This window comes from Halichoerus grypus, chromosome 4, assembly GCF_964656455.1.
Source record: "Halichoerus grypus chromosome 4, mHalGry1.hap1.1, whole genome shotgun sequence".
In the NCBI taxonomy this organism is placed as follows: Eukaryota; Metazoa; Chordata; class Mammalia; order Carnivora; family Phocidae; genus Halichoerus; species Halichoerus grypus.
The window spans coordinates 165,921,240-165,942,996 of NC_135715.1; the positions used below are offsets into that span (position 1 = coordinate 165,921,240).

Sequence of the window (21,757 nt, forward strand, 5' to 3'; positions counted from 1 at the left end):
CATTGTTGAGAGAAAAACTGGCTCGGGATTAGGAATTTATCAGAATGACTGCTTTATTTACCTCAGACATCAGTCCTCTTCGCCTTTTAGTTAGTGTGTGACCCTAACTTTGAACTTGGTCATAGGAAAAAAATAGTCCAAAATAAACTTAACTGAATGAAGAACCAAAGTCAGAAAAACTTGCCTGGGCTTTATTCAAGTTATATAAACTCATCAATAACTAGGAGATGAAGTTTGGGGCTGATGAATTGCTCGGTGGCATGGGAAATTTATTTTCTACGACAGTCTCTGGCTTGCAGATGTCTACGTTTCGTGTATCTTCTAAGTACAAACGACTGCACCAGCCAGGTGTCTGCAAAACTCCCCTTTCCTCGACCCTGTGTTCTGAAGGATTTCTTTCTCCTTCTGTCTCTCTTCTCCCTTCTCCTCCCCAACTACAACCTTGTGCTATTTTAGGACAAATCTGTGGGGGCAGTCAAGGAGAAAACAAGGAAAATGTGAGGGGGGACAAAAGAATAAACCTTCATCACTCACTTCTTCTGTCCCTTAGAACTTCTCACATGGCCTGCTGTGGGGAGGGGAGAGAAGCCTCCTACCACACATACAAGGTCCTTCGTGGTCTGGCTCCTGAATTATCTAATGGGATGGAATGGAATTGCCTAAATGGACTAATTCCTAGCGGAACCCTACCCAGCTCAGCTAGAGCATCAGCCCAGTGTGGGCTAGACGACCCCTTGACCTCCTAGGCTGTGCATTCTTTCCGTGTGCTCTTCCCCCATTTAACATCTTTCTACAGTGAGCAGCTTGAGAGCAGAAAACATCTTTCATCTGTATTTCCAGGACCTAGCAGCCTTGCTCAGTGACTGGCTCAAAAAACCAAGTGGTGCTTAAAAAATATTTGTTGTAGCATGAATGCATGGCTCCAAGATTTTTCCAACTTCCTCATCCGAGAGCCCTGCTCTGGCCTTCACCCCACTCTCCCACTGCCAAAGTAACTCTTACAAGTAACTCTTACGTGGGGAAGAGGAAAGGTGAGGTGAATTGAGCTGCTTTCTTGAAATGGAAATGAAGCTACTTGGGTCCTTTTGCAAGACTGAGATCCAGAATAATCAACTCTGTGACCCTTGGTCTCTAAATGGAAAAAAGAGAGAGAGAGAGAGAGGTGGCATGGTGTCCCTGGAGAGATTGACTTTCCTTAAATGGGTGGGGTTTTTTAAGAGAACAAAGGTGAAGATATGGTTATAGATAAAAACAGCCAACATGCAATTAGCCTCTCTTCTTTGGCGATGGTACTGTAAATACGCTACCTCTACTGGAGCCTTCAATACTTCCATTAACTCTATGAGGTCTTGATGTTCTCCCTCAGTCAGAACTCAGGTGCCCTTTCTCTAATCCATTAAGATCCACTCAACAAAGTATTACCAGGCATTTAAAAAAAAAAAGTTTGTGTGTATGTGAAATCTTAAAAAAAAAAAAACTCATAGAGAACAACAGATTGGTGGTTATCAGAGTCACAGAGTGCGGGGTGGCAGAAATGCGCAAAGGGGGTCAAAAAGTACAAACTTCCAGTTATAAGATAAATGAAGTCCTGAGGGTGTAATGTGTAGCATGGGGACTACTGTATTGTATATTTGAAAGTTTCTCAGAGACTAGATCTCAAAAGTCCTCATGGCAAGAAAAGAATATTGTAACTGTGTGAGGTAATGGGTGTCACCAAACATACTGTGGTGAACACTTCCCAACATATATGTGTATCAAATCATCATGATGACCACCTAAAACTTACACAGTGTTATGTGTCAATTATATCTCAATAAAACCAGGGGGGAAATGGAGCAGCTTCCAAACGAAAAATAAATAAATAAGTGTGACAGGTAGGTGGGAACACAGAGAAATGGGTACTCATTAGTAAGAATAATAAGATCAACAGTCTATGCCGCTATAACCTCCAGCCATACAAACATGTAATAAGGATTGAAAGATAAGTCCAAAAATGAGGGAGCAGTTTGGTTGGAATAATGAGTAGTATCTTTTTTAATATATGTTATTACTATTGATAAAAGCTTGTAATATAGTTTAAAATGTACTTTTAATGAATTGGATATATGCTTCAATGCATGTCAAGGCCAACACATATGGGACTCTCTCAGAGAATTTTTTTTTTTTTTTAAGTAGGCTCCACACCCAACATAAGGCTCAAACTCCTAACCTTGAGATCAAGTCATGCACTTCACCGACTGAGCCAGCCAGGTGCTCCTCTTAGTTTCTCCCTTGTCCCCCAAATCCCTAAGCAGAGTGCTTGCTTCGTACATTGGGAAGAGTAGAGGAGGGGAACAAGGAGAATTGACTTTTGTTGAGTTGGGTAGGAAGACTGGGGGTGAGGGGCTGGTATTTTGGCCTCAACCTCCATCTCTCCATCAGCCCCACCCTATTGACTAAGGACAACAGATGTTAGCTCCATCTTATGTAAAATGGTACATAAATACAACATCAAACCCTCTTTCCAACCAAATCAACACCCCTAAGCCTGCCTATAAGAAAATTCTGGAGTCTCCAGCAGCAGAGTGTCTACCGTACAGCAGGCCTCAGGAGGCTCTTTCCTCCGTGGAACAGAGGAGAGAATCTCAGGCCAGAAGCAACCAGGCTGGCAGTAAAAGAGGAAATAAAAAAGGTCTTGGCAAAAAATCAGTGAGAGATGACTCTAAAGATGACGAGGATAAAGAGCTGTCCCAACTCAGAGGTTTGGGCTGGCAGATTTGCCCTCCCCTGGCCTCCAAATCCCAGACCATCCGCCCACAGAAATACATACCCCAGACTGTCCTGCCAAATAGGGATCCTACCCCACCAACCTTTAAGGGCTCGGAAATGTGAGAAATCCCTACCCTAAAACCGGGCTGGAAGGGAGGTAGCGGCAGGGTCAGAACAAGGCTGCCAGGGGAGGATCTGTTCCTAGCTGTCTAAGCCAGAGCGAACTTTCCAAGGGAACTGCTTCTCAGCCCTGCTCATCTCCTTCCTTTGGTCAGGTAAGTTGTGAAGTTAAAAGGTGTCTGTGGTTGGGGAAACCAGCCTCATCTAGGCATTTAGGCAACTTGCTTAACTGTTTCTTTGGGAAAATCCATGGTAAGTGCCAAAGAATGAATTACAAATGAGCCTTTGGAACTCAGCTGCCCCTAACTGGACCCTGTGAACATAGTCAACATGAGTGAAGGAATTGTGGGTCATTGCCCACAGGCTTTTTCCAGAGAGTTTTAATTTTTATTGTCATGGCCTCGTTTGCTTGCCATATTCTCTTTCCCAGCAAATAATTGCTTAAACAGAACTTTATTTTTTAATTCCGATTTTAAATATAGATAAATTAAAACATTACAGATATAGTTAAATCCTCCCAAAACTCCTCCCTGATTTCATTGCCTGTCCTTCATTCTTCAGGGGTAATCATTGCCCTGAATTTGGTGCTTCTCATTCCATGCATGATTGTATGTATCCATCAGGAACATATAGGTTTTTTGTTTTTTTTTAAAGATTTTATTTATCTGAGAGAGAGAAAGAGAACAAGTGGGGAAGGGGCAGAGGGAGAGAGAGAGAAGCGGACTCCCCGCTGAGCAGGGAACCCTGATGCGAGGCTCAATCCCAGGAACCTGCGTTCATGACCTAAGCCGAGGACAGACACTTAACCGAGCCACCCAGGCACTCCAGTAACACACAGTTTTGTTTGCATATTTTCAAACTGTACATAAATGGTACTCTGGACTTGTATCTCTTTTACTCAGTTTTTGCTCAACGTTGTTTTTGAGATTTATTCATATTAACATGGCCCTAATGAATTTATTTTTCACAGTAGCATTCTATCATGTGAATATATCACATTACTATTATTATAGTAGAGTTGACCGTTGAACAACATGGGGGTGCCTATGCCCCGCACAGTTGAAAATCTGCATACACATCTGACTCCTCAAAAACTTAACTGTAAATAGCCTACCACTGACCAGAAGACTTACCTAACATAAACAGTAGATTAGCACATATTTTGTGTATGTACTATATGCTATATTCTTACAACAAGGTAAGCTAGAGGAAAAAAATGTGGCTAAGAAAAATCATAAGGAAGAGAAAATATAGTTACAGTAATGTACTGTGTTTATTGAAAAAAAAGCTGCATATAAATGGACCTGCACCATCCAAACCATGTTTTTCAAGGGTCAACTGTATTCTATTCCTGTTATTATTCACTGTATTTAATTGCACTAGTCTATTATATGAAGATATCATAATTTGCTCCTCAGTTCTCCTCAGAAGTGGAATAGCTGGGTGGTAGAGTATGAATAGAGTCTAATACGGTAAGGTCGAATAAAGTGGTTGAACCAGTGTAGACCCCTTCTAGCTGTGGCTGAGAGCTCCAGATGTTTCACATCCTCAGACACACTTGATATTGTCAGACTCTTTAGTTTTTGCCCCTGCGATGGAAATGGTATGTAATCTCATTTTTGGCATGATCTTTATTCACAAATTGAAAAAGCTTTTTTTTTTTTTTTTTTCAAAATGCTCTTTTAGGTCAGTGGTTCTCAAAGTGTGATCTGGGAACCGTGGAAGTTCCCTGGGACTCCTTCAGGCAGCCGTTGAGGTTACAACTATTTCCTAAGAACACCAAGACGTTATCTGCCTTGTTCACTCTTGTTCTCTGAGAAGTGTATGGTGGAATTCTCCAGAAGTTCCACCACATGTGAAGGTGCAGCAGACTGCGTGATCACCCAGCTGTCCTCTACTGAGAAAGGCATTAAGGAGATCGGCAAAAGTCTAAAGCGATGCCACTCTTCCAAGGACTTCAGTCTTGGAAAAAAACTGATTATTTCTCATTTTTAAAACAATACGGTAACATATAATGGGTTTCTTATTGTTCTTACAGGAATTAATAAATACTTTAACTATTTCAGTTTTAATTTCCAATGTATTAAGTATTACTAGATATACATATAAACCAAAGCTCTTTGAAGTCCTGAGGAATGTTTAGGGGTATAAAGGGGCTCCCCTGCGACCAAGAAGTTTGGAAGGTGCTGGTAAAGAGGACACACTTTTGTCCTCACTAAGCGTCCGACTCTTGATTTCAGCTCAGGTCATGATCTCAAGGTCGTAAGATTGAGCCCCCCTTTGGGCTCTGTGCTCAGTTGGGAGTCTCCTTGAGATTCTCTCTCTCTCTCTCTCTCTCCCTCCCTCTGCCCCTCCACCACCACCACCTGCCGCCCCCAGCTTGCACATGCTCTCTCTCTCTCTCTCTCTCTCTCTCCAAAAAAAAAGAAAAGAAAAGAAAAGAAATGAAAACCTCCTATTTCCATTTGCTAAAATTCCAAGGCCTGCCTCTCCAGAGCCTTCATAATCCAGGCTCACCATGTTACCCAGCCCCATTAGATTCTATTCCCTAAATATGTCCAAAAATACACTGGATACAGCACCTTTGTGCCTTGTTCACATTGTTTGCCTCATTTCAAACGCCTTTCTTTTCCCCATCTACCCTCCCCAATCCTTCTGCCCCTTAAATGCTCATCACCATGTCTAGAAAAATGACTCCAAATGCAGTGACTGGTGACCATACCTGTATAATCATTTTCCCCCAAGCAGGACAGCATGTCATTCCTCCCAGGAGGCTATCACCCCAGATAACTCACAAAGCCACTCACGCTCATACCTGTCACTGCTTTCTAAATGCTAAATACTCACAGAAGACCCAGAGCATAAGCTTGTCTCTCCCATGCTTTGTGGAGCACTATGGATGCCCTCAGAAGCCCATAAATAAGAAATAACTTCGGTATGAGTTAAGTTTTCATCAGAACCATCGGCTATGAAATATTTAAAGGCTCTCTTGGGTTATTAAACCAAACCAATGTTGTGTGTTAAAAAGAGATAGGACCAAAAATATATGAATTAATTGACCAAAATATATTTTAAGGGAAGCAAAGTCTTACCCTCAGCAGGACTTCATAAAGCACAAGTGTCCTTCTGCACTTAATGTCTTTTTGTTTTTACGCCTTTATTGAGACATGATTGACCAACAAAAGACTGCACGATATTAAAGTGCACAGTTTGATAAGTCTCGTGTTCTTTTAATCACAAAGCTTTGTAACAATCAGCATTTGTATTAGACTACTTAAAACTCTCTTATATTTTCAAACATGATCGTGTAATGATAAAACCCAAGTTTGCCTACAGTGAGGCCTTCTGCACCTGTAAGTTACTAGAAACCCCCTTGGTTGGGAATATGTGTTCCAGAATTTGAAACTCAGAAACCAAAAGGATTGGGCGCCTGGGTGGCTCAGTTGGTTAAGCGACTGCCTTCGGCTCAGGTCATGATCCTGGAGTCCCTGGATCGAGTCCCGCATCGGGCTCCCTGCTCGGCAGGGAGTCTGCTTCTGCCTCTGACCCTCCCCCCTCTCATGTGTTCTCTCTCATTCTCTCTCTCTCAAATAAATAAATAAAATCTTTAAAAAAAAAAAAAAAAAAAAAAAGAAACCAAAAGGATTTCTTTTCCCTTGACAAATTAGAGTTTTGCATTTTCAAACCAAGGCATTGGAGGCACTTGATTTGTTCTTGGCTGGAAATAAAAGATTTTCTCTAAATTGGGCCCCTCGTTAACTATAATCTCTCTATAGATTGTACTCAGTTCAGTAGAAGGAGTTTGTTGAGAGACAGAGGAGAACTTCTCTCAGTATTCTCAGAGACGTTCAGAGGGATTCGGAGTGAGAGAGTGCCAAGCAGCAGACCCCGGCAAAGGTTTGGTTTTTACTGATTTGCTTATTCAACCAGCATTTACCGAGCCCCTGCTTTTTGCTGGGCTGGGCAGCCCTGCCCCATCAGTAGCTTACAAACTATTTTGAGACGTAAAATACAAGTTGTCAGTCCCTGCAGCAAGCAGCTATGAACTGTAGGAAGCCAGCCTGCGAAGGAGGCCGGCAGTCGAGGACCCAGGATACTCCATACACACTTCCCCCCCTCTGCCATGACACCCTGGTTTATACGGTTTGGTTTTTGACTCAATTTCCCAGATTCTTAACTTCTATTTTTTTCCCCTGGAATATTCTTTCTGGAACTGAAATATTTCCCTGAACTCTAGCCTGCTTAGGTAAGCCCCAACTGTCAATGACTTTCTCCAAAAAAAACCTGGCTCTTATTTCCTGATCCCTTAGCTGCTGGCTAATGTCCAGTTGCAAATGGACTCATCCTCCAAACTGGCCTGACCACTGAGTCACCTTGGGCACTTGTCAAAATTACAGATTCTTAGGCTCCAATCCAAAAGTACTTGACTCAGAAAATTCTGGGGGAAGGGAGCCTTTCCAGATGAGGAAGCTGAGGCTCAGAGAGGCTAAATTATAGACCAAAATCCATACATGTGAGTGCAGAACCAGGAATAGACCCCAGATTTGTTCAGTCCCACCTTCTTGATTTTATAATTCAACACAGGAGAGGGTGTGGAGCCCCACCCCATGTCTTCAACCACAGCCTCCTTATTCCATTTCCTGGAGTCATACATTTCCTCAGTCTCTTCAGAATATAATCCCAGGTCACAAACTCCAAAGCCTACAATAGACCCGAGGGCGCAGAGAAGGACTAAAACAGACTGTGGCCGAGCGTGAGCAGCATCAGTGGAAGGTGGGGACTCTGGGAAAACAGAGTTCCTTCCATGTCCAAGGGGGCACCAGCTGTTTCCCAGTGAGGATGTGGGCCCATCTTCGCTGCAAAGTCCAGATTTTCAGGTGAAATCTCAAAACACCAGTCCCATGACGACATTACACTGTCTAACACTCCACCTCACAGTCTCGAGACAGAAAACCTGTGGTTGGCCTTGAAGAAGCAAGCTGCCATGCTGTGAACTGCAGCAGAGCAGTGGGGTAGGCCATATGGCAGGGGGCTACAGGCCGTCTCTAGGAACTGAGGGTCTCGGCCCTATAGCCAGAAGGAACTGAATTCTGCCCACATCCAGCCGTGTGAGCTTGGAAGAAGATCCCAAGTTCCAGGAAAGAACACAGCCCAGCCAGCATTTTGCTTGTACCTTTGTGAGACCCTAAGCAGAGGACCCAGCTAAGCCACGTCCTGACTCCTAACCTCCAGAAACTGCAAGATAATAAATGTGTGTTATTTTAAGTGACTAAGGTTGCAGTAATTCTTACACAGCAATGGAAAACCAATACACCCTGTGAGGTCTGCTCTCCTCAGACAGTGCTTCAAACTGCAGAGGCTCCTTCTCCCCATCTGCCATCAGCATTCCCATCCCTAACCACCCTGATCTCAGCTGGCTGCCAAAAGAGAAGTGAATCTGGCAAACTGATTTACCATTTACCACTCACCTCCCCCTGCTAGGGAGCCTTTGCATTTCGAAAGAGAGGGCTCAGAGTGGTGCTGACTAAATCAAATATACCATTGACTCGAAATGATAGAATTTCAGAAAATCACTGCAGAAAAGTAGAAGTAATTTGGTGCCTGGAGATTGTCCCAACGGGCCTAAGGCCATACCATAGTCTTTACCTAGGAATAAGGTCAGCCCAGCCAAAAACATTCTATACTTGGAATGGAGCCAGGAGCCGCATTTCCACTTATTAGGAAGACTTACTAGGGAAAGTCTTCATTTTCTTCTCTGTCAAATAGGGGCGGGACCACCCCTGCCTCCCTCAAAAGGTTGTTGTGAGGATCATGCCTGTTTTTATATTCATGTAAGGTAATGGAAAATATATATTGGTCTCTGCCCCCAGTGACTGGCACAGAGCTCCTAAACCCTTGTAATTTCCTGGGTGTTAAGAACATCTTTTGTTCTCGTGAGGTGAAATCTGGGTGGGCTCCTGGATGTCTCCTGGATGAAGGGTAGTCACAGGAGAGACAAGCCATGATTAGAAACTTGGAATTTTCAGCTCTACACCCCCACTCTCCATTCTCTTGAGGAGGGAGAAGGGCTAGAAATGGAGTTAATCACTGATCCTGTCTCATAAAGTCATCCTAAAATCCCAATAATGTGGGTTTCAGGGAGCCTCCAGGCTGGTGAATGCATCTGCGTCCCAGAGGGTGACACACCCCAACTCCGTGGGGACAGAAGCTCCTGCGCTTGGGACCTTCCCCGACCTCGCCCTATGTATCTCTTCACCAGGCTCTTCATCTGTTTCCTTCATGATGACCTTTAATAAACTGGTAAGCGTGTTTCCCTGAGTTCTGTGTAGCGCTCTAGCAAACTAACTGAACCTGAGGAGGGGGTCACAGGAACTTCCACTTTCCAACCAATCGGGTAGAAGTTGTGGGTGCCGGGGGACCTATGATCTGCGTCTGATGTAGGGGCCCTCTCCTGACTGAGCCCTTGACCTGTGGGATCGGACCCTGATTCTGGGTAGGCAGCGTCAGAACTGAGTTAAATTTTAGAACACCACTGGTATCAGAGAATTTCTTCTGGGGTCACACATCTGGTGACCAGAAGTGTCAGAGGCGTCGTAAATGGGATAGCCATGTGAGAGTAAGAGAAAACACCGGGAGGAAAAGGCTGCGTTTTTCTCCTCAGTGTGAAAGCACTCTGTGAGTAAAGAAATATATCCACAAAAACAAAATGAAGTGATAAAGCAATCACAGGTCACTTAAGGCAAAAAGATCCCAGTGCACACGTTCTGCTCTCAGCCCCGCAGCTTCAGGACGGACCTTGCCCATGTCTGTTGTCAGACCTCTGTCTCCTTGCCACCTCTCAGTTTCAGCCAGAGGCTGACATTTACTTCTCCCAGCTTCCATGTAACTGACAAAAGCCAGGGAGGAACCGAGATGACTGTCCTCTCACGTCCCAGCACGTAATTAACCAGGGAGGAAGAGGCTCCAGGAAGGTCATGCAGATGTCTGGGGAGTCCCCTGACACCAGACCAAAAACAGCCTGTCAAAGTCCCCAGCCTCCAAAAATGAAATCACCCTTAGGGAGACCCAGAGCCCAAGTCCTTCAAACCCCAGCAGTCAGGCCCCCGAGCATTCTAGAACTCTTTCTCATCAGCAGGGATCCACTGTGGCCAAGTCCACATTTCAAATGGCAGGAGCAAGCAACCACTTTTCTCCAATGTCTGTGTGGCTTACAGGGAAACCCACATGAGGCAAGGTGTTTTATTGTATTCAAACAGATAAGAAAAAAGAGTGGGAAGGAAGGAAAGGATGGCTTATCCTCTTTATAAAGTCAAACAAACAGAGAAAACACAGGAGAAGAAATAAGCCATTCCTGTTTTAAAGCCAGGGGGAGACGTCAAGGATCACATGACTGCTTGGAAGACGGAAAAAACTCTCATTCCTCAACTAAATTATTAAATTATAGAATTTAATAAGGATAATAACATCATAGTAATTCAAAAACAGCTGCTACAATACTAAACATTTAATGAGTTCCCCACATGCCTGGCACTGTGTGAAATGCTCTCCATGCATGCTCTCGATCCTCATGACAGCCCCGAAGGAGAGTGCCCCAAGTTCACTGATGGAGGAACCAAAGTTTGGTGAACTTACGCAATTTATATAAGGTCATACAACTAGCAAATGATAGAGCTGGCTCTCGAAGCTGGCTAGGTCTGCCTCTAGAGCCTGTGCTCTTCCCCATTATGCCATCTTGCCCCCTCAAAATGGAAGTGCCCCCACTCCCCAGAAGGGCCAAGGATGCTGACCACAAACCTGCCTTTGCTTCTCCCACCATTGTTCTTCCAGGAGCCTTGTCAGATGTGCCTGAAGAAAGGATTCTCTCCCCAGTTCCTCAAACCTCACCATGACCCTTCCCCTCTTCAGAGAAAAGATAATAAGCAGCACACAATAGCAGTTAATATTAACATTAGCACCAACACCATGGGTGTTTATTTATTCTCCAGAAATAAAACATACCGTTCTCAGAAAGTGGGAATCTTCTTTATGGGAGACAATCTAGGTAACTCAATTTCCCATGCAGCTTGGTGCCAAACAAACAAATGGATATAGTCTAGGAATCCAAGGAAGAAATTGTTGGCTTTGCCTAGAACACTTTCCCCTGCATGGCTGGGACTTGACCCGAAAGCCATACCCTTTTATATTGTTGAGGTACTTTGCAAGACGAGATGGGATTTTGACTGCCATCTTCTTTAAGGACTTAAAATTAGTAAGCAAGAGAGAGAGAGTTGGGAGCTAATACGCTTACGGTAGCATCGAAGAAAGAAAAATAGGTTAAAAATTATGAAATGTTTGCAACCTGAAATGAACAGTGCGTTTGGAGAATGTAAAGTTTAAGCAGAAATGAGAGCAAAAGCCATAGGAGCCCTGGTGGCCTCTGCATGGCCAAGTAGATCACCATTAGATGGACATCTGGTACCCAAAAAAAGGTCAGTGTTAGCCTAGATGTTGCTTTCTCAGCATTGTTCTTCCACAGAACAAATCTAGTCCTTCGTGCTGCTGGGAGTTTCCAGGATTACAGTTGGAGGTCTGTCTAATTATAAAGAAGGAAGGGAAGAAGCCAAGGAGGGAGGACCAGAAGGAAGACTGACAGAAAGAGGAAGAAAGGAGAAAAAAGTGGAAAAACAAAAACTCGGACTCCGAGTTAAACCCAGCAGCAATGAGTCAAATCTGCATAACAGCAACAAAAAGATTTTCAAGTTTCCAGGTGTGAAGCTTCATGAAATCGAGATATTAAAAAATATAAAAACAAAAATATCGGAGAGCATCCAGGAATTCTTGGTATCAGAATCTGACCTGTAATTCAGAGGATAATAATAACGATGTTTAAGGCCACAGGAAAGAGTGGAAGAGCGGGGTAACACAGAATATTATTTTGAATGGTATTTGTGCTATCGAGGTAAACTAAATAGCAGTTTTCCGATTTCTGGTTTGCATAATAATAGCCGTCATTTGTTGAGCACCCGTCTCTGTGCTAAACACTATTTGTAATACTCTATTTGACTAAATCTTCCCAACAGGTGTACCAGATAACTATAATTATCCTCATTCATACATGAGAAAATTGAAAATGAGAGAGGGTAAGTCGCTCAAAGATACACAAGTAGTAAGAGGCAGAGCGGCTCGTGAGTGCCAGCCCCGTGTGGCTAGACTACTCTCAAACCTGCTCAGTCATGAGCATCACCATCGCCACCACCAGCATCCGAACAATGCCTGTTGAGCAGTTCCCATAGAGTATCACTTCTAATCCCCACCACAACCCCTTGAGGTGGTAACTCTTGTTATTCCCATTTTACAGAAAGGGAAACTGAGGCTCAAAGTGGTTAAATAGCGCCCACGTTCACCTAGCTAGTATGGTGGTGGAGTTGGGATATGAACTCAGACAAGCTGACTTCATAGGCCAAACCACTGCATGCTTCAACATTCCATACATTTCAGAAATACGATACTTTAAAACATTCCTGTACAAATAACACGGAACTAGCGTTTCAGTGAATGTAAATGAACGGCTTGCTCTACTGCACTCTGAACATGAGAATTAGCAACGAAATCAGCTCAAATTCGGTTACAGGTCATTTAATGCAGAGACCTGTTCATTGTGTTTTGTTTCCATGTTCGCATTTTGGTGAGAAAAATGCTGCAATGACGTGATCGTGATAAATCACACTAATAGTCTATTGGAGTTAGAAATCAACAAAAGAGCTGATGGTTTTACTATCTTCCTAAAGCAACAGTAAACTAACAAATTAAAAGAAATATTCTAAACAGAAAACAGTAAAGGAGGTGCCTCGAAACCCTTCCTGTCTACAGGCTTTGAGGTGGATGTATTTGTATGGACACAAACAACCTGGGCCAGGAGGTCTTGGTAACTGATTGGGATTTCAGGTATATTTGTCTGGCAACAAACTGGAAAAATAATAAACTTTGAAGAGCTCGGCTTCTCTCTCCATTTCGACTTGCTCCCTGCACTTACACTTTCACAATACCTTGTCTACATTATAGGTATTTATCGAACAACTGAGAGGTCCTCTAGAAAGGCCACATCTTATGAAACATGAATTATAAGTCAGGATGAGCCAGGCTGTGCTACATTAAAACATGAGTCAGTGACTTACTCTACAGGGTTTAATTTCTTGCTCACACAGAGTGCCATGTCAATTGAGCAACTCCCCGGAGCATCTGTCCTTCATTTGGGGATGTCAGTTATCGTGGACAGTCACCCAGGCTGCTTCCATGGAATGGCTTCTCTATCTCAGCACCTGGCTTTCAAGCTCACAACAGCAGAAGGAGGGGAAGAGAGGGAGCCGGAGGATCACACGGAGGCTCTTAAATGCTTTGGCTTAGCATTGCACAATACTACTTCGTTGCCAGTTCATCCACCAGCATGGCACTCACGGGAAAGAGGGTCCAGAAATATAGGGAAGCACATGAGTCTAGTGAGGAAGAAATGTCTGACACAGAGCATTATATACGCATTTCCCTATTGGTACCATCACCACCACCACTACTACTATTACTACTACCATTTATTTATCACAACCGAAGTTTGTTTTATTCATTTTTTTTAAAGAACAAACTTTGGGTCTCATTAATCAATTCCACTGAGAATATTTTGCTCCATTGATTTTGCTTTTATATGCAATCTTCTGCAAACTCATCCACTCTTTAGGACTTACTTCTGTTGTGCCTTTTGTATCTTCTTAAGCTGGGTACTTTATGTTCAAGTTTCCGTGGTTTCTAATCACCTGTAGGCTATGAATTTCCCTCTGAATGCCACTTTGGCTGCTTTCTGTGGTTTTGATACATACTACTATCATTGTGGTTTCATTCTGAATATTTTGCAGTTTCACCCTGACTCCCTCTTCATCCCAAAAATGAATTATTTAGGAATGTGCTTTGTTAATTCCCAAATGTATAGATTTTGAATGGCTCTCTTGTTAATTTATAATTGCATTACATTGTAATTAACATAATGTAATAAAATTTTAAAAATCAATAAATAACATGGTACCACCTATATGATAACAAAAAAAAAAAACAAAAAACGCTTAACAGGTCATTTCTTTTGTAGCATATTAGTGCTATATTTATCTCACTCTCTAAAGCAAGGTAAAGAATTACATTGGGAGCTTTCACCAAAAAGCCTACAGCCAAATGCTTCTTCAGACTACTGAGTCATCAGGATTTCCGGGGGCAGGTCTAGGCATTGTATTTTCACCTGCCCCTTCAACCACATACACTGCTGGTTGAAAACCTCTGCTCCAACTATTTTGTAGATCTGGAGTTTGAGGAATTGAGAGACTAGAAAAAGATGGCAGGAGGCGCAGATTGTGTTGTAGCAGAGAGGAAGAATTCTTCTTGGTCATATTAAGTAACTGTTCATCACTGTATCTCCCTTATCATTGCATACACAGCTCCTGGCAGAGAAAGGGTACTAATAAATGTGGGTGATTAGATTCATCAAGTTACTTATGCAACTAGGAGCATTACACAATGACAGCTAAAGGTCTGTATAACAGAAATAAAACCTTATTTCATCTTCTGAACCCTCAGTCACTTGAGAGAAGGTGTGACAAGGTTTACATTATTTCTGTATCTTCTCCTCATACACAATGTTGAACACATAGTAAACACCTCATAAATATGTCTTAAGTGTGTATTCCTTTTTCTACCGCTGCTGGGACAAATTGTCACAAACTCAGTGACCTAAGACAACACAAATTTATCACCTCAGAGTTCTGGAAGTCAGAAGTTCAAAATGGGTCTCACTGGGCTAAGCAAGGTGTCAGCAGGGCTGCATTCCTTTCTGGAGGCTGTAGAAGAGATTGTTTTTCTTGCCTGTTCCAGCTCCTAGAGGCTGTATGGTCCTTAACTGGTGAGTCCCATCTTCAAAATCATCAAAGGCAGGTCTTTCTCACAGTGCCATTTCTCGGTTTCTGACTTTTTGCCTCTGCCTTGTTCCCTTAAGGAATCTTGTGATTACATTTGGCCTACCAGATAATCCAGGATAATCTCATTCTTTTAAGGCCAGCTGGTTAGCAACTTTAATTCCATCTGCAACCTTAAATCCTCTTGCCATGTAATATAACATATACACTGTTTCTGGTGATTAGGACATGCATCCCTTTGGGGGGGGGCATTATTTTGTCTACCACAACATGTAAAACAAAACAAAACAAAAAAACAGGAAGAACAAAGGAAGAAATAACAGTGAATGGACAAAATGGAGTGGTAACATTAATACCAGTAATAATAGTAATAAGTAACAAGATTCTGGAACAAAGCAAAAAAAAAAAAATTCTCTATTCAATGCTATAAGCCAATTTCAAGTGAGTGGGTGCACACACACTCACGAACACACTAATATCCTGGTTAACTGATACCACAGCTGGGATATAACCATTTACTAATTAGACAAACTAAACAAGAAAGGAATGACATTTTGTTATATACAGAACTTTTGTAGAAAAAGTTCTTGGGCACCTGGGTGGCTCAGTCGGTTAAGCATCTGCCTTCAGCTCTGGTCATGATCCCAGGATCCTGGGTTTGAGTCCCGCATTGGGCTCCCTGCTCAGCTGGGGGTCTGCTTCTCCCTCTGCCCCTCCCCCCATTCATTCACTCTCTCTCACACACACAAAAATAAATAAAATCTTTTTTTAAAAAAGTTCTCAAATTCCTTTCTTCCTGAAAAAAAGATTATTTTCTTGCCCCTTCCATTCCAGCTCACCTCTAACATTTCTGGAAGATTTCCAGGAGGATAGATAAAAGTCTCCACATTTGCCTACCTACCTTAACCCATCACTGTACAAGGACGGCTAGTGACTGTCCCAGGGCACTCATGAAATGGAGCACTGTTGGCCTGAATGAGAGGAGGAGGCTCTTATGCAGAGAGCTAGAGAAATCATTCTGTATGGTTACCCAACCAGTTTGCTGGAGGAAATTTTTTGGCTAAAACTCCATGGAAACCAGTTGTGGGGACAGTGATGTTCCCCAGAGATTTTAGAATCAACTTTTTCATCATTTGAAACCTACATATTGGGAAATCTCTCCAAAATATTGCGTAAAAGAACAATCATACTGAATCAATACTGCATGAAAAGATATAACAGCATAAAATAAATTCTTTATTACCATGCCTTGTCAAGAGGATTCTGAATGTGATTTTAACAATTCTTTCTGGCTGGGAACCTCCGTTATTTTCCTGTTCCGCAGGAGTAGGTGGAATACCAGTATTCTTTTACATGTTTGGGACATTTTAAAAAAGGTTTTGGGTTATTGTTTCTGCTATTTTGTTTTTGTTACTGTCAGTGGTCCCTTTTTTGATTTGAGTTGGCAGTGTGGCTTCCTTTAGCAGCTTCCTTCCCCTTCTCGTTTGTGGAAATAGTAACTAGGATACCAAGCCAGTTAGAATTGTAAGTAAAATGAGGTTAAACAGGCTCCTAACAAAGCTCTCTCTTGCAAGTGCACGAGATTTCAGCCCAAACCAGAGTGACATTGCACATGGGGCTGCCCAGTCCAGCTGGAATTTGTAAGTCTTTGACATCTATTTGGCTACTCAGAAGTTATTTTTACCTCTTTTCTATTTTTGTTGTGAATAGGTTAGTGTGAAATAGTTATGTTTTGGCAAGATGAAATATTGCTATATTTTTCAACGTGCCAAAGCCTTGAAATGGGATAAAAGTTCCTCAGTTCTGGGACCGGGAGGTGGGGGAGGAAAGCCATGCCCCTTTCAATGTTTATGACAACTTGATATAAAACCAGGACTTCAGTCTAAATACCCGTTAGTAGACTAGGCAAGTGTGGCTCATCTGTATAACGACGCGGCTATGAACTGTGTATGCCATATACACATTCACTGACTGGAAAATATGTCCATTGTCATATTGTTTAGTTAGGGGAGGAGGGAGCATGCTGAGAGAAGAATGTTCCCCTCTTTGTGCCCCAGCACACAGTCCTGAGATAGATTTCATAAGGCCCCTCAGGAGGTGCGAGCAGGTCGCCCACAGCACCATCCCACACAGTAATGCTTCCTTATGTTGGCTGTCCCTCTTTCCCGGATTCACTCCCTCAGTCCTAACTCCCGCTCCCTGCCATCAACTCCCCGGGCCACTGCACAACAGCCTGTATCTCAGGTTTTGCTTTTGAGAGAAGCCAAGTAAAGAAAGACGCTGTCAAATTAAGAACATGATGCGTGGAGATGCTGTACCCATCTTGCAACCCTCAGGGGAGGACCAAGAGAATGGCCAAAAAACTGATGTGGAAGCATGGTGTCGCTGGGCTTAGAACAAAGCGTACCTCTAGACATCTTGTTCCATGAAAAAAACAAATCTCTATTAAGTCACTCACAGTTGAGTTGGGGTTTCTGTTATCTGCAGCCAAAAGTACTTTAAATGATACTCGCGGCCAGTCAACGTCCTTCTTGGGAATGCTCTATTTAGAGCTAAAGGCAAGGGATAAGCCCTCTGTGTGGGGAAGCCTGGAGTTGGGAGCCAGCCAGCCTCTGTGAACCGGAGTTCCAGCTTGTGGAGTATGCTGGTCTGCAAGAAGCAGAGAGAAAGACAGAGACATTGAGTCCTGTGGTTTAAATTCTTCTGCCAGTGAATTCCTCTTTTTGCCAAAAATGGTTGATTACAGAGTTTCTATCACTTGCAAACAGAAGTCCCACCTAATTGAAGTGTGAGCTCATTCTTGTTTCACACAAAAAAAGGGAGTATGTTCATCTAAGCCTGCAAAAAAATGTGTATAGATGTACTCACAGCGACCAGTAATCATTTCTCCGGGAGTTAGAATAGAGATGAATAAGGACATATGTTATCATTTTTACTTTATAAACTTCTCAGTGTTTAAACTTGTTATTACCAGCTTGTATCATCTGCACAATTTTAAAAGACTAAAAACTTCAGAAACTGTGAGAAAATAAGTGTGTGTTGGTTTATGCTGTTAAATTTGAGATATATGGTAATTGGAAACTAATAGACATGATTCATTACAAAGCTGAGAACCACTGCTTACAAATGACCCAACAAATCTCACACAGACAACCACAGATTCTAACACCACATAAAACTAGCAACAATGTGCCCAGTAAGGGACTGACGCTGGGAAGTTGTCTCCAATCCGCCTGTGAGCATAGCCCCCAACCCCAAACATATACATAATTTCATTATTTCTCCCCAAATCCACCCCAAATAAGTCCACAATGTAAGTTTAAAAACAACAACATAAAATAGCATTTTGTTATACATATAAAAGCAGGTTCATCCACTCACCCCTTTCCAGCCCAATGTATTTCTAGACAGAAAAATCTAGAGCTGGGGCACCTGGGTGGCTCAGTCTGTTGAGCATCTGCCTTCTGCTCAGGTCATGATCCCAGGGTCCTAGGATCGAGCCCGGCGTCGGGCTCCCTGCTCAGCGGGAAGTCTGCTTCTCCCTCTCCCTGCTCATGCTTTCTCACTCATTCTCTCTCTCTTTCTCTCAAATAAATAAAATTTTAAAAATAAAAATTTTAAAGAAAAAAAGAGAAAAATCTAGAGCTGCCACAGCTCCATGAGTCTGTGCAAGTAGCCTGGAGTGTTCCCAGGGGTGGGAAGTATGCCGAGTCAACCTAAGCACCCAGGCTGGTGGGATGCAGCCAGGACCAGAAAGGATGGGGTCATGGAAAACCAATACAGTTGGCTCAGCCACAAGCCACTTGGTAAATGGACCAAAGCACATAATTGTAGGGACATGACATTCTTAGGGTGGAGATGGTGTCAGCAAGCAGAGCACAGACAGCTAAAAGAAAGGCAGGTGACAGTTCTGAGCAACGCCCCAGGACCCCAAATGTCGGCTGGAGGATGCCAGGAAGAGGATACAGGGAGAGGACCAGCAAGATCTTGTGTGAGGGTAGGGGGCTGGAGACAGCATCTGAGGAGAGGTGAGACCCAGAATTCCAGGCAGGGAGACTGAGGCAGAAATTCAGGGGTATGAATAGCAAGAGCTACACGTGCATACTTACTCTATGCTGAGTGTTCTGAACTCCTATCTCACTTAATTGTCCCAAAAATCCTGTGAGGTGGGAACTGTATTATCTCCATTTTTAAGATGAAGAAATAAGGTAGACAGTAGTGTGATTTGCTCAAAGTCACACAGCTAGTCTATTAGTCAGTTTAGGCTGCTGGAGCAAATACCACAGACTGGGTGATTTAAAAACAAAAACTTATTTTCTCAGCATTCTGGAGGCTCAAAGACCAAGATCACGGTGCTTGGCAGGGTTGGTTTCTGGTAAAGCCTCTCTTCCTGACTTGCAGATGGCTGCCTTCTTGCTGTCCTCACACAGCCTTTCTTTTGTGTAGAGAAAGAAAGATCTCTGGCTTCCCTTTCTCTTCTTACAAGGACACAAGTCCTATGAGATTAGGAACGCCACCCTTATAACCTCACTTAACCTTAGTGACCCTCTTTTTTTTAAAGATTTTATTTATTTATTTGACAGAAAGAGAGAGACAGCGAGAGAGGGAATACAAGCGGGGAGGAGGCGGGGTGGGAGAGGGAGAAGCAGGCTCCCCGCAGAGCAGGGAGCCCGATGTGGGGCTCGATGTGGGGCTCGATGTGGGGCTCGATGTGGGGCTCGATCCCAGGGCCCTGGGATCATGACCTGAGCCGAAGGCAGCCGCTTAACGACTGAGCCACCCAGGAGCCCCACCTTAGTGACCTTAAAGGCCCCATCTCCCAACGCAGTCACATTGGGAGCTAAGGCTTCAACTGATGAATTTGGAGGAGGGGGAGGAGGGGACACAATTCAGTCTATAAGAGCTAGCCAGTAGCAAACAGTGTGACTCCAGAGCCTAATACTCTTTGTGGGGGTGTGTTTTTACATTTTATGGAGGTACAATGCAAAAACTATAGTTCAGTGATTCTTGAATAAATGCATACATCCCCGTGCCCCACGTTCCTAGCGAGACTGACACAGCACTCGTGACCACTGTGCTCTCCCCCAGGATCCGCTGACAGGAGATGTTGCTGCTGGTAGGAGTCATGGCAGCCAGGAGCCCCTCCCGGCCCCGCAGACACAAGGTTTGCTCCCAGTGAGACTCGATTCCGACCTCCCCCCACCTCCCCAAGACACACACACACACACACACACACACACACACACACACACACACGCACAGGGCTCCTTGCCTGGGCCAGTCGTTATCTCTGCTGCTCTGAGCTGGATCCCAGGAGACTGACCCTTGTGAGCCGCGTTTCCCAGGGGATTTCGCCGCCTCCCTCTCTGCCTAAGGCAGTGTCTCTGGCATCTCCTCTCCGGCCCCAGCTTTCAGCAGACAGACACCACGCAACCCTCATGCCTCTTCCTCCGCTTTAGTGTAAAGCACCTCCCCTCCCCCTCCCCCGCCCCCACCGTTGACCTCCAGCTCAGTAGTAGCAGTGGCTTCCAGCTATTTCCATTCTTTGGGTTATCTCACCATCCATTGTCTGGCTTCTCAGCTCTTCCATCTCCCGTATAAACACTTATCTGCATTAAATTCCCTCTGTTTCAAATGCTCAGCATGGTTTCTCCTTTCCCGGTTACGCTTTTATAGTACACTGATCAGCTCCCGACTTGTCAGGACCGGCCCAGACACTGGGGTGGCTCTAGGCGCTAGTTGGAGCCTGTGCACAGAGGCTGGAAGACCTCTCAGCACAGATTTCCCCAAGAGGATACCAGGGACTGTATTTACATTTGTTCTGCACCTGTTGACATCTGCTTGGGCCACCTTGCGAGCAAATGGGCACTTTCCTCTAATTCTTTCATTGCCCATGGCTCACCTGTTTTTCAGGTGGACCTCTGCAAGCTGTCAAGACTAGAGTGTCTTTATTACCTGGTTCTTCAGCTATTGTCATGACACCAAGCTACTAATTGGATTTGCCCGACTGCCGCTTATTTTCAAAAAAAACAGGCTTGTCTGTATGAAGTGGTTGGGAAGAAAAGAGTGACTAAGGAGAGCAACGCAGGACACTCAAACAAGAGGAGTCTTCAACAGCCTGCGGGTATCCCCTGGGATCCTGCCAACCAGCTTAGGGGGTGCGGGTGGGAGCCTACACTGAGGCTTAAAAGAGACAGAATCCTGGTCACTCCGGTTTCGGTCACAGCAGCCGCTGGCTAACTGTAAAATCCATACGCAGTAGATCCCCGGGACTACAGCAGAAGGACCTCCATCTTTAGTTTGGCTGCAAAACCAAGGCTTGTCTTCCAAGAGCCTTTGGCTTTAGGAGGGAGAACCAGGAGGCAGGCTGCACCCCAACTGGCTCACCGCCCCATATCCCGGGACTTCTCCAGAACGGTAACAGCTGTGAGTCAAGTTTCCTTTGCTCGGCCCACACCACCTAAGTGACGGGCTGGGGCCTGTCCTGATTGCAGGAGCAGAACCCCCTGCTGTCAGGGGGTCAAAGGAAAACAGGCAGTCCCCACTTCTCCTTCACTCTGCGTGATAAATCACTTCGGTCAGGAGAAATGTTGTGAAACAACCTGGCAGCTAATGGGAGAAATGTAACCCAAGAAAAGAAAGCAACGAAGAAAGAGTCCTGTTAGTCACAGAGCTTTTCATCCGAACCAGCGAATAGGCTCTGGCTTTCTGCAGGAATAATAAAAATCGCAGTTCTGCACCGTGTTAGCTCCTCAAACAAAGGCAGCTCCCGAGAAGGTCACCCTTCGGGGTTTCTGAGTTGGATTAGTTTTCACTGGGTGAAGGCATACGTGAAACGGAGAGACCCCGTGCCCTTAAGGAAATCAAAGACGGAAATAAGCTTGCTTTTCAAACGAGGAAAACACCACTGTGGGGCAGCTCCACTCTGGTCCACTCAACACCTGGTGAGCAAACAGCACTGC

The 21,757-nt window shown here is 44.1% G+C and overlaps 1 long non-coding RNA gene across 14 annotated transcripts in view; it reads right to left on the reverse strand.

Moving 5' to 3' along the window:
• Positions 1–21,757, reverse strand: part of LOC118522037 (uncharacterized) — a 302,008-nt gene that overhangs the window by 257,802 nt on the left and 22,449 nt on the right. The window contains exon 2 of one of the 14 annotated variants that reach the window (XR_013447345.1): positions 17,254–17,444. The exons of the other annotated variants lie outside the window; for them this stretch is intronic. This is a non-coding gene — a long non-coding RNA (uncharacterized LOC118522037). The remainder of the gene's footprint in view (positions 1–17,253; positions 17,445–21,757) is intronic. 14 annotated transcript variants of the gene reach the window in all.